Source organism: Aquila chrysaetos, chromosome 4 (assembly GCF_900496995.4).
Source record: "Aquila chrysaetos chrysaetos chromosome 4, bAquChr1.4, whole genome shotgun sequence".
Lineage (NCBI taxonomy): Eukaryota > Metazoa > Chordata > Aves > Accipitriformes > Accipitridae > Aquila > Aquila chrysaetos.
In genome coordinates, this window is record NC_044007.1 from 19336972 (window position 1) to 19345686 (window position 8715).

The following is an 8715-nucleotide window of genomic DNA, read 5'->3' on the forward strand; positions in this document are numbered from 1 at the left end:
AGGGACAAAAGAAAAAAAAATAAAACAGGAAAAAAAAAAAAAACCACAACAAAAAAAACCCCTAGATATGATCAAAGGGTTAGAGCACTTATGTGAGAGGAGGGAACCAGAAAGGGCTGGGATGACTCAATTTGGAGAGGACACAGCTGTGGGGACACATGATCAAAACTTTAAAAAAAAAGCTGAAATAAACACTACTGTTATTTACCAAATCCCACAGTATGGGAACTGGCAGCACTTGAGAAAATGAGGAGGAGGTAATTCTAAAACAGATCAAACAGAGCACTTCCATACACTGTGAGTAGGGAACATCTGTAAGCTGCTGCCATTAGTGGCAAACAGCAGCAGCCATGCAGAAAATAAAGCAAAAATGCAATTGCTTATTTTTTGCCTTAATTTTGACGAGTTAACTTTTGGAAAGTGATTATTACTTCTCACTAGAAGATAGTTCACAAGTTAATAACACTGTAGTGTTAAGACAACGATCCATTCAGCTCTCTGAAATATTCTTAAATTCCACAATACTCCAAAATAATTTGTTCTGTCTCTTGGACAAATTAATCTTCTCTCATTCATAGTCTTTGAATGGAGAACATTTATAAAAGATATTCAATTGCATGTTATGCCATGAGTAGTCTTATTGTTGCTGTTAAGTTATTAAAAATGAAATAGTTGTCTGGTCTTTTTCCATTAATTTTTCATTTTTTAATTATATATTAATTTATTTCAGTTTTTGAAATTATCTTGATCCTTCAGAGACGGCAGTGCCATGTTCTTTAGCTGAGTGGTCCCGTCCTGCTTCAGGAAAATAAGAGGTGATATTGTATTAAAACACAGCTTCTCAATCCTTGAAGGAATGATCCTAAAATTGCTCTTTCTTCTCTTTCTAAAATAAAAGTGTGATCTATTTTATTTATTTCTATTTTACTCCAAAAATTTAATGTATGGTTAAATTTCTGAATAACCTCATCAGAAATTAGAACTTTAGACTGTACAAAAATAAACAAATAAATACAAAAATAAAAAATAAATAAAACCCAAACTCCAATACTTTTAGTCTTATTTAGGTGAAGGATTCTTATTCTAAAATGATCTATTTTTCTTTTTTTATTTGTTTTTTAGCTACACAATAGTGAGAAGTGGCTTCAAGGTGAACTTTACAATCTATTTGGATGATTAGATAATAACATCTCATTATTTTTCAGTTTAGTCCTATACCCAGTCTGAAAAATAGCTTCTAATGCTGTCAAACAACTAAATTCAATAGTTTTAATGCTACCTTATTAGCATTGCTGCACCTGGGACCGAACAGTATTTTTTCTTCTTCAGTAACATCACATTTACGACAACAGGTATTGTATGTCTGAGATTGGGACATCTTTTGCTGTAAAATAATCATAGGGTCCATAAAGAGAGCATTTCTGTTATTCAGCTTAACCATGTCTAAGCATATTAGTCCACAATATAGCACTCTGCACTTTAGGTAATTGCAGTGGTCTGAAGATTAATATCTTAAAGTCAGTTCCTGAAAACTTTTGACCTGGGGGTATTGGCCAACAGCGGGCTGAACATGAGCCAGCAGTGTGCCCAGGTGGCCAAGAAGGCCAGTAGCATCCTGGCTTGTATCAGACATAGTGTGGCCAGCAGGAGCAGGGGAGTGATCGTCCCCCTGTACTCAGCACTGGTGTGGAATGATTGCTGGAGGTGACTTATTGATATGACCCCCACCCTCAAGGGAAGTTGAACCTCCAGGGTGGAATGCAGTGGACACATAAAGAATCGGTTCCATAGTAGTTCCCTGAGCAACATAACCTGCAACTTTAGATGTTAGCAACACCAGGGGAGCTTGGTGTGCTGACTCTGAAAAGTAACACAGAGTGGAGCGGAGTGGAGAGGCCACGGCCAGGTGCACACGATAGGTGGAGCGATCCCCATTGTGCCCAGCACTGCAATAAAGGAGTGCCTGCTTCTTAACTTCTCATTGCTGTTAAGGAGTTTTATTCCGGATTTCGGTAACAGTTTTGGCGACCCAGATGGGACCTTGCGAGTGAGACTGGACAAGATCGAGTGTTGATCGAACTCCAGCCGGCACTGAGGTATTCTCGGGGACAACCATCGCTCTCGACTCACAAAGCTCCTCGCAACGTTCCCTGGAGAAAGGGGAAGGCACTTCTTCTTTGAAATTTGTTTGGATAGCCTGCCCGTAAGGCGTGGCAAAAGCTTCACAGGGTTGGGGCTCAGAGGGTACCCGATTGCATTGGAAGCCCAGGCGTCTGCCTGTAAGTCATAAGCAAAAGCTATTGCTGGGTTGGACATTTGTGTATTTGGGACAATTGTCATTTGCATTTATTTGGTATTTGATATTTGGTATTTGATATTTAAATGTATATAAGTATAATGGCATTAACAAAATTGTTTAAGAATAAGAGTGTAGGAAATATAACTGCTGATGAAAAGATACCAAAAACATCACCGTTGGGATGTTTATTGGCACATTGGGGTGAAGTGCAGGAAAAATGGTAAACAAACAGAACTTTGAGTTATAATACTATATTGCAATTAATGTTGTTTTGTAGGAGAGAGAGTAAATGGAATAAAGTGCCATATGTAGATTTGTTTCTTTTAAGTGAAAGTATCTGACGAGGACCGGAGGGGAGTCTCCCAGTAGAACCGCTGGTTACAGCTAAACTGGGAGAACAGAAAATTGAATTTGAATTGACACTAGAGTCACCTTTTCAGTTTTAAATACCTTAGAGGGAGAGTTAAGTTTTGAAGAAATTGGTGGTGTTGGTGCAACAAGTGAATGAGAAACTAGACCCTTTTTTTAAATTTTTAACAATGAAATTAAGAAAGCAATGGGTAACTCAACAGGTTTTATATGTGCCAAATTCTCTTAAACTCCTGCTAAGGATAGACTTATTTGAGAACTTAGAGACAGAAATTAAATTTAAAAACGGAGAGATTAAAATTTTAATTCCAGAAACTAAACATATCGAAGCAGTGGCTTTGCTGTTACAGGACGGTTACCAAAAGCAGAAGATTATACCAGTCAAAGTAAATAATGCTGTAATTCCAACCGTCTGGACTGGGAAGTTGCCAGTAAATCCAAAAAGCAGAACCTGTGAGAATTGATGTAAAGCCAGGATCGAATCTGGTAAGAATTAAACAATACCCCCTAAAACTGGAAAGTTGGAAAGGGTTAGTATCTATAATATAAAAATTTTTAAGATATAAATTGTTGATAGAATGTGAAACCAAATATAGCACCCCAATCTTGTTTTTTAAAAGACTAATGAAAAAGATTACAGGTTAGTTTAAAACCTTGGAGCAATAAATCAAATAGTGCAAGATATTCATCCGGTAATAGCAAATCTTTATACTTTGTTAACAACCCTAACAGAGAAACAAGAATGGTTCACAGTGTAAAACTTAAAAGATGCCTTTTTCTGTATTCCCTTGGATCCCAATAGTCAAAAGCTTTTTGCTTTTGAATGGGAAAATCCTGAGACTGGGAGAAAAACACAATATACATGGACAGTCTTGCCTCAAGACTTTAAGAATAGTCTTACCATTTTTAGAAATGAATTAGCATGAGAATTAGAGATTTGGAAGAAAGAAAATAATCAAGAAATTTTGTTGAAATATATGGATGATCTGTTAGTTGCAGCTGAGACGGAAGAACAATGCACAAAGTTAACTATTAACTTTTTGAACTTTCAGGGAATCAGTGGATATCGAGTGTTAAAAGAGAAAACCCAAATAACCCAGAAAGAAGAAACTTATTTGAGTTTTGAAATCCTAAAAGGACAGAGACAATTAGGAATGGAGAGAAAAGAGACAATTTGTCGTCTCCCCGAACCTAAGACTCAAAAAATTAATTATGAGCATTTCTGGGAATGGTTGCGTGGTGTCACCTGTAGATTATAAATTGTGGCTTGTTGGTCTGACTTTTATACGAGCAGCTCAAAACCTCAAACAATGAATTGGACTGATGCCGAGAAAGCTACTTTCAAAGAATTGAAACAGGCTGTAATAGGGGCACAAGCCCTAGCCCTGCCAGATCTCACAAAGGTATTTGAACCTTTTACTCGTGAAAGAAGAGGTATAGCTCTGGGTGTCCTGACCCAATATTTAGGGCCAAGTTGGTGAGCTGTAGCCTACTTCTTGAAGCAATTAGATAATGTGAGTCTGAGATGGCCTGGTTGTCTAAGAGCTGTCGCTGCAACTGTGGTACTGATCCAGAAAGCTCGTAAGTTCACCTGAGGACAAAGAATTACTGTGTATGTTCCCGATATGATAACTATTGTGTTAAAACAGAAAGGGGGCATTGGTTATCCACTAGTAGAATGCTGAAATACCAAGTGGTGTTGCTGGAACAAGATGATGTTTACTTGAAAACTACTACCATCGTTAACCCTGCTGTTTTTTCAACAACTGATCAAGTTAAAGGAGAACTGGAACATGACTGCTTGCAGACAATCGAAGGAGTTTACTCCAGCCGACCAGATCTCTGAGATGCGCCACTGAAAGAAACAGATTGGGAACTATATACTGATGGAAGCAGTTTCATCCATGAAGGAAAGCGTTTATCAAGATATACAATAACTACTACTGAGGAGGTAATTGAATCGCGAGCTTTGCCTTCGAATATATCTACCCAAAAGACTGAATTGATAGCTCTTGCTCGAGCACTGAAACTAAGTCAAGAAAAACAAGTCAACATTTGGACAGACTCGAAGTGCTTTTGGAGTAATACATACACATGGAGCAATATGGAGAGGAAGAGGACTGTTTCTGCACAAGGAGCCACCATTCAACCTGCAGAACAAATATTGAAATTGCTAGAAGCCATCCAAAACCAATAACAGTCATGATAAAGTACTGTAAAACACATCAGTTAAGTAAGACTGTTCCTGAAAGAGGTAACCGATTGGCTAATAAAGCTGCTAAAGAGGCTGCAGAAAAAGGCATCCTAACACTAGTTTCAGAGAAAAGTGTAAAATTGTCTAAAGAAACTCCAAATTATAATGAAAAAGATGAAGAATTAATTATTAAATTGCAGGCTAACAAAATTAAACAGGATAGGCCAGTACACCGATAGGTCAAATAACAGTCCCACCCACAATAATGAGAGAAATTGCCCGAGCTGAACATAACAAAGTATATTGGGGAACAGAAAGTAAAATATGACAAAGATTGTTTAAACAATTATAAGCGGATGTGAAATTTATTTATAAAATTATCCCCAAATCAGTAATAAGATTATCTTTGGAATTATTAAATAAGGAAATTTTTTTAGGAGAATATTAGCAAATTGATTTTATAGAATTGCCTTGAAAAAACGGATATATCCTAGTTTTAGTTGATATTTTTTATTGGGTGGCCTGAAGCTTTCCCTTGTCGCACCAACAAAGCAAGATAAGTAGTTAAAGTCTTGCTCAAAGAGATAATACCAAAATTTGGGATGCCTGCAAGAATGTCATCTGACAATGGCCCTCATTTTATAGCAAAGATTATGAGACAAGTTGAGCAAAGTATTACCTATAGACTGAGACTATCACACCCCATATAGACCACAAGCAAGTGAAAAAAAAAAAAAAAAAAAAAATTAACTATACCCTTAAGCAACAGTTGAGCAAAATTTGTCAGAAAACCTCACTCACGTGGGTTAAAGCATTACCCATGGCTCTATTAAGAATCAGACTATAGCCACAAGAGAAGAGGAGAAGAAAAATTTAAGTCATTATGTAATGTTATATGAAAGACCATATCAAGAATCTTATGTTTTGAGTATTTTGAGTGCCTTTGGAGATATGTTTTCAAAAGGTGTTATGATTTTTTTAAGAAATTCTTTTCAAGAACTTTGTCAGTATGTCTCCACAGCTGGGCTCTTAGAATTGAACATAGCAGCTCATCCCTTTTGACCAGGAGATTGAATATATATAAAATCACTAAGAAGTGGAAAGGATCGTATCAAGTCATTTTAACAACACTTATAGCAGTAAAGGTCTGGGAAAAGAACCTTAGCTTCATTATTCAAGAATAAAGAAAGTACCAACAGGAACTGGAAGTCTAAAGAAACTGGCCCTTTGAAATTGAAAATCTATAAATAAGTTTCATGTTATCTATTTGGGAAAACAATTGTGTAAAGTTTATATTAGGGTTGCTATTACGAATATTAAGGGCAGTAATCTTTTTGTGTGTTATAGGGTTTAAATATTTTTTTGAGGGGTTCTAAACATAAAATAAACAAAATGAAACAATTATTGTTAGAGCTATTAATTTTGATATTAACGGTTTTTAAAAAATTTGAAAGAAGGAATTATAGCATTTTGAATTATAACATTACCAAACCGTCTACCTCATGGACAAAAGAATTAATTTATTGCCCTTCGGGAGAAACTTGCACAAACAGCCCTTGGGGCTGCAAATTACCAAAACCATGGAGACAAGTGTAAAAAGGAACTTGGGATCATATGTAAAATATAAAATGATGTTTAGAATTTACTGGAGTTCCAGGATCCTTGTTAGATCCACCCAGAGTCAGGATCATCTATGGAAATTTAGGTTGATTTAAACAAACAGAAAAAAATCACACATCTTAAATAGAACTATATGAAAGTTTATACTTGTAACTCCTCTGTAACCCAAAAATCCAAAGACTTTATCTAGTAGCTAAAGCTTTAAGATGGGGATGTATTTGTAGAAATTATAATAATATTTTAAATATTTGGCCCCCTTTTAATAATGGAAAAATTTAACTTGGAATTGACTGTATTAAAGGACAGGTGAAAAGTTTAAAGTTAACTGTTTGGGTGAATAGTGATGATATATGATCCACTCACCTTTTTATGAAGGACAAAAACAAATAATGGACTTTAGACTTAATAACTCTATCTGCTCTCTGGAAGAAATCTCCCTTGTGGCCTCGATGGTAGAATTGGGTAAATCGAGAAGATGATACCTGGTAATTGCCAAGTATTAGAACTAAAATAAGATGGGTATTAAAATCTATATTTTTACCACAGTTAACAACTCTTCAAAATAAGATGACTCTTCACAATCTTTCATTCCAAGTAGAAGCATTAGCTAATGTTATTTAAAGTGGGTTAAATAAACTCAATGTATAAATATAAGCTATTAGTAAAATGACATTGCAAAATTGATCAACTTTAGACTTATTATTATTATTATTAAAAAACATGGAGTATGTAGATACATTAAACTTTTAAATTATTTATGTTATATCTACATACCAAATGTGACAGATGATCTAAATCATCAGATAGACAGAATAAAACATGTAGCTCAAAACAGTAGAGAATTAAGATCAAAGATAGAAAATTTTTAACTAAACAAAATATTTTAAAACTTTAGATTTTCTCTGACTGGACGGTTGACTGATCTTTTATAACATATAATTTTGATAGTTATTATCATTGTTATAATCTGTGTCACTTTGGGCTGTTTTAAACGAAGTGTGACATAATCCCTATTCAAGTGAGACTACTAAAAATTAGTAGCCTCAAACAGAAAAGATGAAAGTATTGAAATGATTTTCAAAACTTTCAAAGGGGGGAAATGTTGTAAATATTCTGATAAAGAAATAAAAATTTAATCACATAAAAGAGTTTGGTTTGATTAAGAAGCAGAAAATTGTGAAGCATAGGTATGGGAGTGTTAAGTTTGAAATGTAGTCACAGGAACTTAGGAACTTTAGAAAATGTACTATGTGTAACCATAAGAATTCAAGTATTGTCTAAAATCAGTTAACCACAGAAACTTTGACAAAGATTTGTTGATTTGTAGTGTTTTGTTTTAGGAAACTAAGGAAACCATTATGGACACCAGTTTGCTGCTTGGAAACCCCTTACCCTTCCCACCTCGATCTAATTATCGAGGATTCTAATCAGTAGAGTTAAGTGAGATTAACCAATGATTGTTTTAACATAAGAATATTAATAAGATGGTGTGACTGAAGGACTAATTATTAGAAAGATTACATTTAAGAATAGACATAGTATGCATTTTTTATGTAAATTAATATAGATGATGGTGAGAATCATACTGCGCAGAATCACCTAAGAGAGGTCAAGAAGCGGACAAGTGAGGAAGACTATGAAAGACCACCAGAGGGCTTCTGAAGACCACCAGAGACCTTCACTGTGCCTGTGTGAAGAGACATTTACATGTGCTAATGATTTATCAGAAAGTTAATGATTATGTATAACATTTTCTAGAAATTTAGTGAATATGTATAACAGGTGTGTATTTAACCTGCACAGTTAGACTAGACAGGTGCACACGATAGGTGGAGCGATCCCCCGTGTGCCCAGCGCTGCAATAAAGGAGTGCCTGCTTCTTAACTTCTCATTGCTGTTAAGGAGTTTTATTCCGGATTTCAGTAACACTACTGCAGTGCAAAATGGGGAATCAGTCAGGCATGTTCTACCTTCTTGAAGCCAAAAAGGAAGCTTTCAAGGCCTTGGGAAGTCTACCTTCAAGTCTACCTAACACACAGAAAGAAATGGACAATGTGTGATGCCCAGTGGGTAATATGTTGCAGAAATAAGCCTGTTTTTTTGAAGTACAAACAAACAAACAAACAAAATGATTCATCTACTCTTTTCATAAAAATATTAGAAATTATATTTATAAAAATTAATTTTTGTTCCTTAGAGGGCTGCAGATTTTCTTTTCTCTTTATCTCTGCAT

General features: G+C 35.2%; 1 long non-coding RNA gene across 1 annotated transcript; it reads right to left on the bottom strand.

The window, feature by feature from the left end:
- Nucleotides 1-2955: 2955 nt before the first annotated feature.
- On the bottom strand, nucleotides 2956-6923 carry LOC121233273. Its single transcript, XR_005932297.1, has 3 exons — nucleotides 6846-6923; nucleotides 6509-6553; nucleotides 2956-3175 (listed from the first exon to the last, which is right to left on the bottom strand). It is a non-coding gene; the product is annotated as an uncharacterized LOC121233273 (long non-coding RNA).
- Nucleotides 6924-8715: the final 1792 nt, after the last annotated feature.